We start from the raw sequence: 15,582 nt of genomic DNA, 5'->3' as shown, positions 1-15,582 counted from the left end.
GCTGTGCAGATTTGTAAAGGATAAGAATATGTTCAAGCAAACAGGAATGCCCAAGTAACCTCTTCTATCAACTCCTTAAAAAAACAAGCTAGGTTGCTTAAGCTATTTGTGTAGACAACTACTCCATAAATATTTATTTAATTTTTATCTTGCCTTTGTTATTTTTACAAATAACTCAAGGCAATGAACATGTTCATTACACATCCCTCCTATTTTAGGGGACAAGCAAAGTCAGGTTATTTGTGATTGGTGAATAATTTGAAAAGGAATACATATTTGCTCCATGCATTTTTCTATACTATAATTAGATTTTTTTAGTTTGGCTTCTGTGCTATGTAAATTCAACCACTGATTGGTAAAGCATGATTTAATGTTGCATCAGTGATGCATCTACCATGTCATGGTTTATTTATGATTTATTGAATTTAGTGTACTCAATATCTACAAGAAACTAAAATATAACTATATTTACAAGCTATATGTTTGATATCACATCACACAATATATCAAAAATAAAAAAACACATGGTTTTGTCTAATGTGTACATTCAATCATGTTTTTCCCCCAGCAAACCATCTTTGTTTATCATAATAAGTGAACTCATCTATTGGTTTGTGCTTTTTTTTTTTTTTTGCTTCCCTCTGTGTATGTAATATCTTTGTGTAGGAGGTAAAAAGCAGGAGCTTTGAGCAGCCTTTGGTTTGGGAAGTTGCCTCCAAGGAAGTTAAAAATAGTTCCTGCAAGGAGCAGTTATTCTGGAAGAACATTTTGTTCTTTATTACTTTTTTAAATGTTAGAGGGTTTTTTTCCTTCCTGTTTTCTTAACCTCTTGCTTTTTCAATCCGCCTCGTTGGCATTGCTCAAAATTAACACCCCATTGATCTATTTGCATTGCTGCAGCTAAATCTGATACATTAGAAGTTTGCCAGGATGCACCTGGTTTTAAAATATTTGCTCACAAATAAACATTTTCTTTAAGTAATAATTTATATTAAACAAAAGTTTATTGCAATAATGCCATCTTATGTTTCCTAGTGGCACTAGTCGATAAAATGTCAGACCTTACGAAATAGAATTTTCTAGATGTGGAGGATATGAGTACCTCCCAGGGAGGAAAATTCCAACTGACCAAGTTTTCTGACAAGTGATTTCAGAAGTGTTTCTAATTGATTTCAATGGTATCTGTTTGATACATCATTGAATGAAAAGTCACCTTGAGACACGGATGTGGTTTGGTAATGCCTAGGCACATTCTTTGTTTAAAGAAATGAAGCACTAAGAAAAAGGGGTTACTGGATCCGGGACAGTCTTCCTATTTTGAGGACTGATTTTATCTTGGAAGTAGCCTTCAGGAAGGGCAGAAACGGTTGCAAGTGGATTCAAGGGTTGGTTCAGGAAGTATTACCTTAGATTTATATTGGGTAAATATGAACACAGACATGTATATAATAGAATCTCAATAGAGATTGATATTTCTGGAGTTCTGGTATTTCATCCTGCTTATTGTAGTTTAAGACAGATAAATCCAGTCTTCCAAAGTAGGCTTTCTTCATTTCCCTGGATCTCAGTTCTCAGAACCTCCCAAATTGAAAATTGTCTTATTGCATTTCTGGAAGGATTACAGAATCAAAAACTTATTATGAATAAAGTCTTGCAGAATTTGGATGAAATAACAAGAAATCGTGCTTCTGATCCTTTTTGGAAGAGGATGCTATGCAGAGATGTGAGCAGAGCTGTTTGGACTCCAAAATAAATTACTCAGAGGAGACATACCATTCTGATAATAGTCATCTGTTAAAGACCTAATGATTATATACAAGGGAGAAGACCTGTTTTGGTGCCCTAGTTTGCAAACACAAGCAACTCTTAGGAAGGAAGTGCAGGAAAAGGGACTTGGGGGAGTGATATCTTTATGGTTGGAGTGTGCCTCAATAAGAAGCAAGGCTTACTGTTCTGGACTGCAAAAAATCTGGATGTCCACTAGATAGCAGCAGAGGGTTGGTTTTTTTCCAGGGACTTTTCAGATCATCTAGTGCTTGCTCTAGTCATTATAACCTGAGGATTTATACTGCATTAGTCTGCAGCCCCATTTCTACCAACTTTTACCCTTTTGTGCTGCCCCAGGCAAATGCCTAGGTTGCTTCATGGGCACATAATTGGTCCTGCAGCAGACTATTTATTAATTAAAAGATCAAAGATCCACTGATGTGCTAAATGTGAAGGGTTCTGGCAAAATCATTAATTTACAACATACTGCAATGTTATCTAACCAAGCTAAATGTGTGTTTTATCAGTAAAGAAGAAATTCCAAAACACTTATGATCTTTCTCATTCATAGGAGGATTGTGTCAGATGCTGTTCATGACTTATTACTCCAATAGCAGGTGGACCAGAAGGAAATTGGTTTCACACCAGATTGTGCTTGAGGAGGATGAAATTCCAGCTTTGATTTGGAAAATATCTCTTTAATTAAAGATAGTATATCTGATTGGCGGAAAGGTTGTGAAAAATCAGCCAAGGCAACTGGAAGCCTCCAAAAAAATTAAGGAAATGAGATTTTGGAAAACACAGGCTAGAGAATAAGAATATTTTAATATTTTAAAAATAATATTTAAATTATTTAATGTTTTATAATAAATAAAAGACTTGTAATTTAAGTACACCTTAGTATGTCCAATGTAATTAAAGGAATCAGACTTAAAGAGACAGCTGCCTTCACTGTTCAGAAATATGCCTTTGGATGGAGACCTGGAGCTTCTGATGAATTTTTTTTTTAAAAAAAAATATTGGGCACCAAGAAGATGCTGAGTTTTTAAGCAAAATATCCTCAGATCTGCAGTATTTTGCTGGAGAATCTCCTCCAAGGGATAGAATCAAGATCGTATGAAGTGTTACTACTGTTTTATAAGGCCTTGGTAAGACCAAACTTGGAATACTGCATCCAGTTTTGGTCACCACAATATAAAAAAGATGAGAGTCTGGAAAGAGTGCAGAGAAGATCTGCAAATATGTAAGGGGTTGGAGGCTACAACATATAAAGAATTGCAGGAATTAAGTATGTCTAGTTTAGTGAAAAGGAGGACTAGGCATAACATGATGACTGTTCCAATATTTGAAGGGCTGCTACGAAGAGGAAGGGGTTAACTGTTATAGAATAGACTAGAATAACAGAGTTGGAAGGGAACTTGAAGGTCTTCTAGTCCAACGCCCCACCTAGGCAGGAAATGTGGGTGCTCCATCACTGGAGGCGTTTAAGAAGAGAATGGACAGCTATTTGTCTGAAATAGTATAGTCTCCTGCTTGAGCAAGGACTTTGCTATTGACATTGGCTACTGATCCCAATTCAAGCATACTTCACTGTTTCAAGTTTTAAAATGCTAAAAGTCTTAAGTTTTAATATTAATATTACGCTTATAGGGTTTTTCCCAGTGCCCCAAGCCTGCTATCTTCTGATATGAAGTAATTTTAAACATGCCTTAGAAAAATGTTCCTTGAATCGACTCTTAAGACCTTTCGGTGTTCAGGAAAGGATTTTATTTGTTTGCCTTTTCATTCTAGATTTTCTAAAAAAATAAACATTTAAAAAAATTCCTGAAGTGTTCTTTTTTTTTTCATGTTAAAGTTACTTTTGCACTGCTGCTTTTTTTTTAGAATTAAACTATTTTTGCTTTTAATCTGCAACCATTTCTCAAAATTATATTACAAAAGAAAAAAAGGGTGCAATATATTTGATCATGAACTTTGAGTACTCGGGTTATGAGTTCCAATGGAATTAGAGTCAATTTTTTTTAAAAGAAGTGTGTTTGAACTGAGTCAGTTGAGCAGTGGTAGAAGGCACTATCATAACTAGATATGGAAAATGCAATTCTGAGAGGTTGATCTTCCATGGAGGACCCAGCTGACAAGACTTTGGCTATTACACTTTGGTAATAATTGTTATCAAACAAGGGAAGACAAAATAGAAATTGTACACGTACTGGTATATAAATAATATGGTACATTGACTAATGAATAGTGAACAAAGCTTGAGAGAAGCCTTTGAGACAGGGTGCATACACTTATTAGGCAAGTTGTATTTTGGAGGATTAATTTTATTATTGAACAACTACAGTGCTCTCGGTCAATCCAAAATGTTAATAAACCTCAAATCTGAATATTTAAGAAAGTAAAAGTGAGGTTATGGCTTTCTTAGGAGGAAATGTGTGCACAATTATTGGGCAACTATTAGTGTGCAGAATTATTATGCAACTAAATGAAAAATTGACCGTCTCACTCGTTTATTTGCATCTGTTAAAGTGAGAATAATAAACAACTCAAAATGTACAAATGAACATTTCTGACATTTCCCTCCCAAAAAAACCAGTAATCAATACAGCCATCCTTCTTTTCAATAACAGTCATAGGTCTTCCATTCATGAAGTCTTGTCAGTTTCTTGATCTATTGATGATCAACTTTTTGTTCAGCAGCAACCACAGCCTCCTAGACACTGTTCAGAGAGTTGTATTGTTTTCCTTTACTGTAAATCTCCCATTTAAGATGGGCCCACAAGTTCTCAATAGGGTGGAGGTCAAGTGAGGAAGGGGGCCATGTCATTATTCTTTCATCTTTAAGACCTTTACTGGCTAGCCACATAGTGGAGTACTTCGATGCATGTGATGGACATTGTCCTGCATAAACTTCATGGTCTTGTAAGATGCAGACTTTCGTGTACCATTGCTTGAAGAAAGTGTCTTCTAAAAATTGACAGTAGGTTTGGGAGTTGATTTTGAGTCCATCTTCAACCCGAATTGATTCCACTAACTCATCTTTAATAATATCAGCTCATACCAGTACTCCACCTCCACCTTTCTGGTGTCTTGAGTCGAAGCTATATGCCCATTACTGATCCAGCCACGACCCCATCCATCAAGAGTCACTCTCATCAGTCCATAAAACCTTTGAAAAATATATCTTATTTCTTGGCCTCGTCTTACCATTTCAACTTATGTGTTTTGTTCAATGGTGGTCAGGTTTCAGCCTTTCTTACCTTGACTATGTCTCTGAGCACTAAACATCTTGTACTTCTGGGCACTCCAGGTAGGTTGCAGTTCTGGAATATGGCAGCACTGGAGGATAATGGATTCCTAGTAGCTTCACGTTTGATTCTTCTCAAATCTATGGCACTTAACGTGTGTCTTTTTCTCGACATGTTTCTTGAGACCCTGTTAACTATTTGCAACAAAATATTTTGATGGTTCTGTGATCAAATATCTCAGCAATTTCAAGAGTGCTGCATCCGTCTGAAAGACTTTTTTTAAAAAAACTTTTCATTATCAGTTAAAACTCTTTTGGCCCATTTTGCCTAATAATTATGCACACCATGATACAATTATGCACACCTTAGGCCACACCCTCTCTAATTACACAAGTACACATCACCTGATATGCTTATAGCCACTAAATACTGAAGTTTATACAGCTTGTATAAAATATGCATAAATATGGAAAATATGCATTAAAATGATGTCAAAATACTTACCTAATAATTGTGCACACAGTGTACAGGACTTTGTTGTTAATATTACAATCGCTGCTGCTAACAACACAAGGAGTGCTTCTGACTTGAAGAACTGAAGAAATCCTACCCAGCAATGTTTCTCAGCTTCGGCAGCATTAACAGGTGAGCACTTCAACTCCCAGAATTCGTCAGCCAGCATCTGCCCACCACTGTATCCTGTCTGCAACAGCATTGACCATAGTGGCACAAAGCTCCTTGAGACAGCTGCTTTTATGTAGTTCAATGAACTTTTTATTTAAGGAATTTTTTTTGATCATTCAGGTAGAAAGCTACCGTAGATCAAGTGAAAGATTAAGCACCATTAAACAATTAGGACCAGTGGTGGTATTCAGCCGGTTCGGACTGGTTTGGGCAAACTGGTAGTGGTGACCTGGGGTCGGCCTGCCCCCCCCCATGGTTCTATGCTGTCCTATTTAGCCACATTTTCTAACCCGTGTGCATGCATGCAAGCCGCATGGGCAAGCAAAGTGCATGTGTGCAAGCTGTGCGCATGAGCAAAGTGCATGTGCGGAGGAGGGCACGTGTGCTCGCAAAGCGAATGCATGCGCACACTCACATTTTCAGTGTGCAGTGAACCGGTGGTAAACATGTGAAACCCACCTCTGATTAGGATTGTTGAGATGCCAACTGATATCACAGTTTTGCACGCTTAGGTTTCTCCTGCCAAGCTATTACAATTCTATCCCAGCTATAGTCAAAAAAGGTGGCCAATCTAAGTGTGTACACATTTTAGAAAAAAAAAAGTTCTGTGGAAGAACTTTTCAGGCAAGCCTCTGGTAAAATTTTTTTGACAGGATGTAGCAGTAGGTGGCAGCAGATGCCTACTATTGGGAGCTCTTTTTAAAAAAATAATAATAAAGGAATCTGAAGTATAGTTTCATCACCCATGTCAACTTTCCTAACTTGATAACTTGGTTTTTACACAGCTAGAAGGCTTTGTTGGAGATAATTCTGTTCAATTTGTTTTTACTTCCATTCCTTTTAAAAGAGAAATGCATTCTGGCAGTCATATTTAATTGCTATTGTTGTTCAGAAAGTGAAGGAAAAAAAAAGAATGATAAGAGAGACTTGGAAGATACAGGCTAGAAATGGAAAGATTGAGGGAGACCAACAGAAATAGGGCTCACATCTCTGATCTTCTTTTCCCATTTGGCTCATGCCTTAGGTTTAGTTTTGTTTTCTGGTACAACTCTGACTAGCACCAGGCAGACAAATCGGTCAGTGACACAAAGGGCATTTCGTGACAGGAACGTGATGGGGCATTGTAGAAAATAAAAATAATGGTTAGTCCCAGAATGCCAAAACGCATTTCTATGATCACTCGGCATTAATAGATAACTCTTGTTTGAACCCTAACTTGTTACCCCCATTAGCAAGAACTAGAGTTCATCAGGGTCTCCTCAAATAGCCACCCTGGTTTTTTGAGACCCTGGTAGGTTTGCTGCGGTATTGAGACTGAGTGAGCATTCTGAGGGTGTAAAGCAAAGCTTTACCTTTACCTTTATTTCGATTTTTATACCGCCCCCTCTCCCCAAAGGGACTCGGGGCGGTGTACAGTCAAATAAAACAGATAAAATGGAATACAAACATACAAACATAAAAACATGGAAGAGGAGGCAATACGACACTGTACAAAGTAAAGCAGATAAAAACAGTATATAAACAATCCTAAAAAATACCCAATTAAAATTACCCAGTTAAAATATATCTGCCAGGAGGTATAATAAGCAAAGTTTTTGGAGTGCTTTCTAAACCAGCCTAGAACAATTCAGACTATTTTATTTGCCATTTTTCAAAAAAAAACCAAAACAATTTTAGCCAAATTTAATCCTTAGGCAAATCTTTCTGGACTTGAAGATCGATGGTGCTGTCAACTTATTTTAAGCATTGGGTTTAGTGGTTTCATGGAAGGGTGAGGAGTTGCTTTTTTAAAAAAAAAGGTTTATATGTTATGCTGGCCCTGATGCATTTGGGGCCCTCCTGCTAATTGAAATCATACTGGCCCCTCAGGCTTCACTGGTTCAGAAGATGCCACTCTGGTAGAAAGAATACTTCTCCAAGACTCGAATGGGAGAAGATTTGTTCTGGAAAGACTTCCTAGCAGAAACATGGAAACAACAAAAGCTTTCATTTCTTGAGCATTAGAACCCCAAACATGTAGGATTCAAGTGTTCTAAATTTACAAAGGTTGGGAAAAATTTCCATTCATAAAATCCTTTCTCCCAATGTAATCCAAGTTCAGAGTGAAATGGTTAAAAATGTGAATGGATAAGGACATTCATCTATTTATATGTCATCTAGCGGCACCCAATAAGCATGGAAAGATCAACCGTACTGTTGATAGCATAATTGCTACCTGTATTTCCTAGCACTTAGTATCTAAGATATCTTGCCTGTCATTTAGGAATCAAGAAAAATTGCCATTAACCAGCTTGATTCTCTCTCCTTAAAGTGCTATAATTTGTCACATGTCCATGAGAGGCCATGGAAAGTAAAAGGAACAGGATGGGGAATCCAAAGGAAAGAGGAAAATAAAATCTGTCCACCAGTGTACCCAAAAAGTCAAGATGGTGGTTCCAACGGTGTGATTAAATAATTGCTTCCACATGACTCCATAGCCAGTATGGTTTTTGCTGAGCATTTTGGGTACAAGACCTACACATCAGAAGAATGCCCAGGTTGAGCAGAGCAGACTTATTAGGCCCAGATTCTTCTTTCATTAAAAAAAAACCTGCACCATTTTGCACAACTGCCTGTCACTGTTATTTACATCCATCCTCACACCACACATAAAACTAAATCATCCTAAAAATTGGTACATTTGCTATGGCGTGAATTTTAGTGAACTGCCTTCTTTAAATGCATATTATAGATTGCTGCTAAAATACTAGAGATTCTTCCAAATGTTTGATGTCATCTCAAAACAATCTTCCCTAACTAGAATATTCCATATTTTTTTGGATGGCCACTCCCATAATTTCCAGTTACAATTGCCTAAGCTGGAATGGAAACTTTCTGGGATACTAGAGAAGAACTTTAAATTCCAGTAGCCTGAGAGATTTTGGAAACTGTGGTTCAGCAACACTTGGTGGGGAACAGACAATGCCTGGCCTATATATATTAGTAACAGGATATACAAAAATGCACCCCAATGGTCCAAAGAGCTATCAAAAGCACAGCTTTTTATTTAGCCTGCATTTTGTCTGCACAGAGCAATTTAAAGGATAACAAAGAGCAGAAATGTTAAAACACAACTAACAACCAGACAAGATTCCATAACTATTGCACCAAGTGGATCAGTTTTGAAGCTGCTAGATAGAAAATCACCCTTGATGGAAAACTAAGCTGCTGCAAGGTGTTTTGAAGATGAGTAAAAATATGAATGAAAAGAAGTAAACCAATTAACAGCAGTAGTCTAGGCTAAGTGCTAGTTGCCATGAGTTTAAATTGAGGTTTTGAATCCTCACAATTCAAAAAAGTGAACACGATTGTTTCCTCAGCCCCAAAAATCATTTATAAACTTGAAAAAGTGCATTTATTCAAAGCTCTTCAGAATATTCTGATTCTATCATCTTGTTCCACTCATGAGTAACTGATGGTTGGAATTTAAAACAATTACAACCCCACTTATGCAGGTCCAGCTGTTGGACTAGAGAGGGAGACAGTAAACCAAGTTCCACATTGTTGATCCTGTTAATAGATAACACCGGCTATATTTTTCTTTGCTTTGCAGATCATTGGGGCTACACATCCTCTGTCACCCACCTTGAAAAGTATTAAACATCCTGGCTGGAGATAATGAGGGTTGTAGTTCGACATGTCTAGAGAGTGCCAGATTGCAGGAAGTTGCTCTAAACACTAATTTAACTTAATCTGTCTTCTATGAAACAGAAACACTTTGGGGAAACAAGCCACCTTCTTGTATAACAGGGTTGGTTATTCCAGACAAAAGGTTTTTTTAAACAAAGACATAAACTTAAGAAATAGATTCTGGTCACTCAACATCTTTGCTTGGTTGGGTAAAACCAATGAATTGTGGTCAAGTCAAGAAATTATGGTTGATAAACCATAACTTGGCAGATGAACAAAGATGATCAGTTAACTGTAATCAATTAACAATAATTGAGTTGAACTGTATTGATAACCTGCACAGGAATCCTCATCTCTGCTTTTCAAGAGCAGATCCTTCAAAACCAGAACAAGATATGTGCACAAGACAGAGGGGTGGTTCAACAGGCTCTGAGTAACTTCTGGGTTTGGTTCAAGAAAAAAAATCCTTTGGGAGGAAATAGGCAACGAGTTTTGGGAGAGTTGAGCATTCTTGATGATCACAAAATGCTGGCTAAAGATTTGGGAGAAAACATGTAAAATTAAGTGTCTGGAACCTTAAGCCAAAGCACTGTATGCAGCAAGGGGCACTTCCTACATACTTAATTATATATTATCCCTTATAGCTATCCCTTAGCAAAATACTTTATGAAGTGAAGAAGATGGGTCCCTGCCCTGGAAAGCTTACTGTTCAAAATGAGAGAAGTAACAAAAGGCAGGTAAAATACTTATTTAACTCATTCAATGTTGAAATATAAGTGATGGCTTCAATTACTAGAAAGGAAACGGGAATGGAAGAAGGTTTACCTATTTTTCATACTTACAGAGATTACTCTAAAGATTGTCTTCAGATAGTCTCTTAATTTCAGACTTAAAAATATAGTGATTTATACAGTATGATTGAAGGTGCTGATTATTGCCTATCAGGCCCTTTAGCCTAGGGCCTGGTTATTTGAAAGGCTGCCTATCACCAATTATTTTTGCTCATCTGGTGAGATTAGGCAAAGAGGGGGCATTGTGCGTCCCTTCAATTAAAGGCCATCATCTAATGGGGATCCAGAAATGGACCTTTTCTGTCATGGTGCCTGTTCTCCGGAATGGCATACCAGGCTCCTACCTTGATGACATTCAGAAAGCTATTACAGAATTATTTCCCAGATTTTGCCTATACACTGCTGGGTGGGATTTTGGGTTAGATGATGCCTTTCTGGCCACTTGTGATTTCTTTGTGTCTTTTGTCATTTTTTTTACTTATTAATAGTGAGCAGCCCAGAGAGGTTTGGAGTTGACCAGCATATAGATTGTATCCATATATAAACAACAAGCAAAGATTTGAACTCCTGAAACTCAAATATGAATGTTTTTGTTATTCAGTGGAAAGAGGGTATTCTGGCTAAACCCCAAACTTAGGTTAATCAAACATAATGCTGTGTTCCCATAGCATGGATTCCCAAACAATGACATCTTAATACAATGGCCAAGACCACTCAACATGCCAAGAAAATGGCTGGGTTCACACAACATTTTGAATATCAAGTACTCATTTTACCCTAGCCTGGCCAAATATGCAAACTCAGCCTGTATATACTCACTCATGTTTCCTACTGTGACACAAGTCTCTGGGCTGAATGTTCTGAACATACTCCATAAGGGTCAAAATTTGGTGAGTCCTGGCTCACTTTAGCAGCCTGCCATTGGAGGAACTGGCCACCACAGGCGCCGTTTTGCACAAACTGTCCGAGGGAGGGAGTGTGGTTTTACTGTTGTTGTGTGTCCGTGGGAGCTATTTGGAGACATGGTCCCACCCCAAAGGCTATGATAGATGACCAGCCTCCAGGATAAAAGACTTTCCTCTGAAACCAACATTGCTAAATATAAACCAATGCTTGCTTTCATGTGTCTTAAGACTTAACTAAAACCAGCTGCTGGGGCACGGGTAGCTTTTTCTGCTGCTGCCTTGCCTGGAGGCCAGAGTGCTTCAGACCTAGTAGAGAGGAAAAAGACTGGTATTGAATGGGTAGACATATTCAGATCTGCTGGCATTCACATGAAAACATAAAAGATATTTCTCTGGTTTAACTCTGAAACCTACGCAAAGATTTAAGTTTCTTTTTATCATTCAGTCAAGTTGGCCCTAAATATTTTGAATCTTGAGGTGAAGGAAAATATGGGAACCCACCAACATTAGCATTTTATCTAAATGACCCAGAGATGGGCAATGATGAATCATAACTCTTCTGATCTTTAGCCATGAGAAGGTGGGAGTCACAATCCTATAATAAATGTCAGGTTTTAGATTTTTTGACACTGATATAACCAAGGAAGACTTCAACACAGGTAAAAGAACAATGTTGTTTGTAATTTGTGAAGGTAGCAGGCTAGCTTAGGGCTACAGAACTGACCATTTGGCATACAATTCTCTATCTGTTAATAAAGTGAAAGAAGGAATTGGGATGATTGCATTTTCTGCCCCTGAGACCTTCTATTTTTATTTATCTGAGGCAACCTCAAAGTGTTAATAGTTGACCTTTGAGAAGTCCATCTGAAAAGTCCAGACACAAAAACATTCTTACAAGAGCACCTTCATACGTACAATCCTCTAAAAATAGTATTGCAGAGCATATTGGTGGTAGTACTTAAAGCCAACATGCCTTGCAGCCCTTTATAACTTTATTGAAACCACCTAAGTTGATGACAACCACCACACTATGGGAGTTAATTCCAGTGTTTAATTACACGCCACATGAAGAAGTCTTTCTTGTCCTCTCTTCTGAATCTTATACTGTTCAGCTACATTAATGAGTCTGGATTGGATTCTATTATTTTAAGAGAGAATTTTAAAAAAACCCTAGATTTAAGATTTTACTTACCCAAGAAAAACCTAAAGTATGTTATAATATCCTATCGTTTTTACAACATCTAGTAGTGATTTATCCTACAGTGTAGAAGGCTGTAAGGCATCCTTCCAGGAAAGGAAGCACCTTTGATTTATCTGCTAGTGAGGCTGCTTTTGGTCATTGGAATTGCCTTTGCACAGAAAGTGAAAGTGAAACCTCTGGTTTAATTGGACCCATTCTATCATTTAATTCTTGTAAATATGAGAGAAACTCCGTCATAAACTATGAAACTGATGCATGTTACAGGTTCAATGGAAGTAAAATCCAAAGCACTGGTAGACTTATCCTAGCAGAATTTGTGGAATCCTTTTGTAACGTTGGAAAATTTTATGATTGTTATCCAATTCAGTGGCAGTAACTTCAAGAAGTTCAATATGCATTGCAGAAAGAAGGACTAAGGTAGTCCTCAACTTATAACCACAATTGAGCCCAAAATTTCTGCTATTCAGGGAGGTGATAGTTAAATGGGTTTTGCCACATTTTATGGTCTTTCTAGAGACAGTTGTTAAGGGAATCACTGCAGTTTTTAAGTTAGTAATACGGTTGTTAAGTGAATCTGGCTTCTCCATTGACTTTCCTTATCAGAAGGTATCAAAAGGTGATGAAATATGACCTTGGGACATTGCAACTGTCATAAATACATGCCAGCTGCCAAGCATCCAAATTTTGATCCTATGACTATGGGGATGCTGCAACAGTCATGAGTATGAAAAATGGTTATAACTCGCCTTTTCAGTGCCATAATAACATTGAATGGTCGCTAAATGGAAGGTTGTTATTTAAGGATTATCTGTATTTTTGATAATCCCAAATCACTGCAGAATCTATTCTATTGGATGTCCCCAAATTCTAGGATTTTCCAATTTTCTCTGCCTCAGGGATATTATTGATCCTCCTACCATTTTAATAATTTCATCCCTGAATCCAAACTGCAAATTGCATATGATTGATGCTTGATTTATAGGGAAGGTGATCTTCATATATCAAGTTCATGTGTATTATTGAAATTAATATTTCATTCATATCTAGTAACATTAAATTTGTTCTGAAAACGCAGATCCTTACAAAATTAAACATAGTATGATATATGTACACAGGAGCAAAATTTAATGAAATTCTGAGTTGTTTTTGTTAAACAAAAATACTGGGGAGAAATGAACTAGTAGAGTTTGTGAATAATAGGTAGTCTTTTGGAAATAGGAAAAAACACGCACCATATTTCCTCACTAGTAAGTTTATATGGCCACCAATAGTTTGGGTTGGAAAACAAACAGTGGTACCTTGAATTTAGGTACAGATGGTCCTCACATTTATGACCATTGGAGCATCCCCATGGTCATGTGATCAAAATCTGAACCTGCATGTATTTATGATGGTTGCAATATTCTAGGGTCATATGATCCCCTTTTGTGACAAGCAAGGTCAATGGAAAAGCTAGACTCACTTAATAACCATGTTACTGCATCAATTGCAGTGATTCATTTAACAACTATGGCAAAAAAATGTTCTAAAATGAGCAAAGCTTCTTAACTACTGTCTTTTTTAGCAACAGAAATGTTGGGCTCAATTGTTGTTATAAATGGGGGACTATCTGTAACCGGTTTGCCAATTTCTCCTTCAAACTGCAGTCTCTGTAGAGATATGGTTCCGAAATTCACTGTTCTGATTCTGTGCCAATATCTATATGCTTAACGATTGAACAATGTCTTGCCAATGATCTAACTGCATATAATAATAATAATAATAATAATAATAATAATAATAATAATAATAATAATAATAATAATAATAATAATAATAATAATAATTATTATTATTATTATTATTATTATTATTATTATTATTATTATTATTATTATTTATTTCTTAGCCGCACCCTCTCCCGAAGGACTCGGGGCGGCGTACAACAAAACATAGGAAATAAATATATAGACAAACATACATATAACAAAAACATATACCAAGACATATACAAAACATACTAGGAGGAGGTGAACTGGTAGATAAAAACAAGTAAAAACACAATGTTTAAAAACCCCTAAGTAAATTGGATGCAATTAAAATATCCCAGATAAAAAACCCGTCAGGAGCGATATAATTGGATCAAAGTTGAGCCAGGCCAGCAACTTGAAATAGGTGGGTCTTGAGCTTTACACGAAAGGAGCGGAGGTCAGAGGTATTCCTAATATCCGGGGGGAGGTCATTCCACAGGGCTGGGCCCGCCACAGAGAAGGCTCTACTCCTAGGCGCTGCCCCCCGGCACTGCCTGGTGGACGGCACCTGGAGGAGACCCTCTCTGTGCGAGCGGATTAGTCGCAGGGATGTATGGGGCAGAATACGATCCCGCAGGTAACTAGGTCCTGAGCCATGGAGCGCTTTGAAGATCGTTATCAAAACCTTGAAACGCACCTGATAGACCACAGGAAGCCAGTGCAGCTCGCGCAGGAACGGTGTCACATGGGAGTACCTAGTACTCCCCATAATTACCCGCGCGGCTGCGTTCTGGACCAACTGTAGCCTCCGGGTGCATTTCAAGGGAAGCCCCATGTAGAGAGCGTTACAGTAGTCCAAGCTAGACGTCACCAGTGCATGAGTGACCGTGCGTAAGGCGTCCCGGTCGAGTAGGGGGCGCAATTGGCGCACCAGGCGAACCTGGTGGAACGGCTTGCCACGGCTGTCACATGGTCATCCATGGACAGCCGGGCATCCAGGAGGATGCCCAAATTGCGCGCCCGCTCCACGGGGGCGAGTTGAATGCCCCCGATGGCCAATGATGGAATTAATTGGCTGAACCGGGGAGCCGGTACCCACAGCCACTCCATCTTGGAGGGGTTGAGTTTGAGTCGGTTGTCATCCATCCAGACCCGTACGGCTTCCACACACCGGGACATCACTTCGACGGCCTCGTTGGGGTGGTTCAGGGTGGAAAAGTACAGCTGAGTATCATCAGCGTACAGATGATATCCCACCCCGAAACCACGGATGATCTCACCCAGCGGCTTCATATATGTGTTGAACAGGAGTGGCGAGAGGACCGACCCCTGTGGCACCCCACAGGTAAGGGGGCGTAGGGTCGACCTCTCCTCCCCTGCCAACACACGCTGCATCCGGCCAGAAAGGTAGGAGCCGAACCACCGCAGAACGGTGCCCCGGACCCCTAACCCCTCCAGCCGGCGCAGCAGGATACCATGGTCGATGGTATCAAAAGCCGCCGAGAGGTCTAATAGGACCAGGATAGAGGAGCAACCTCTATCTCTGGCCCTCCAGAGATCATCCACCAACGCGACCAAGGCCGTCTC

Source organism: Natrix helvetica (genome assembly GCF_964273705.1).
Source record: "Natrix helvetica genome assembly, chromosome: Z".
In the NCBI taxonomy this organism is placed as follows: Eukaryota; Metazoa; Chordata; class Lepidosauria; order Squamata; family Natricidae; genus Natrix; species Natrix helvetica.
The sequence above is the reverse complement of the archived record's forward strand: the minus strand, read 5'-3'. Positions refer to the sequence as shown.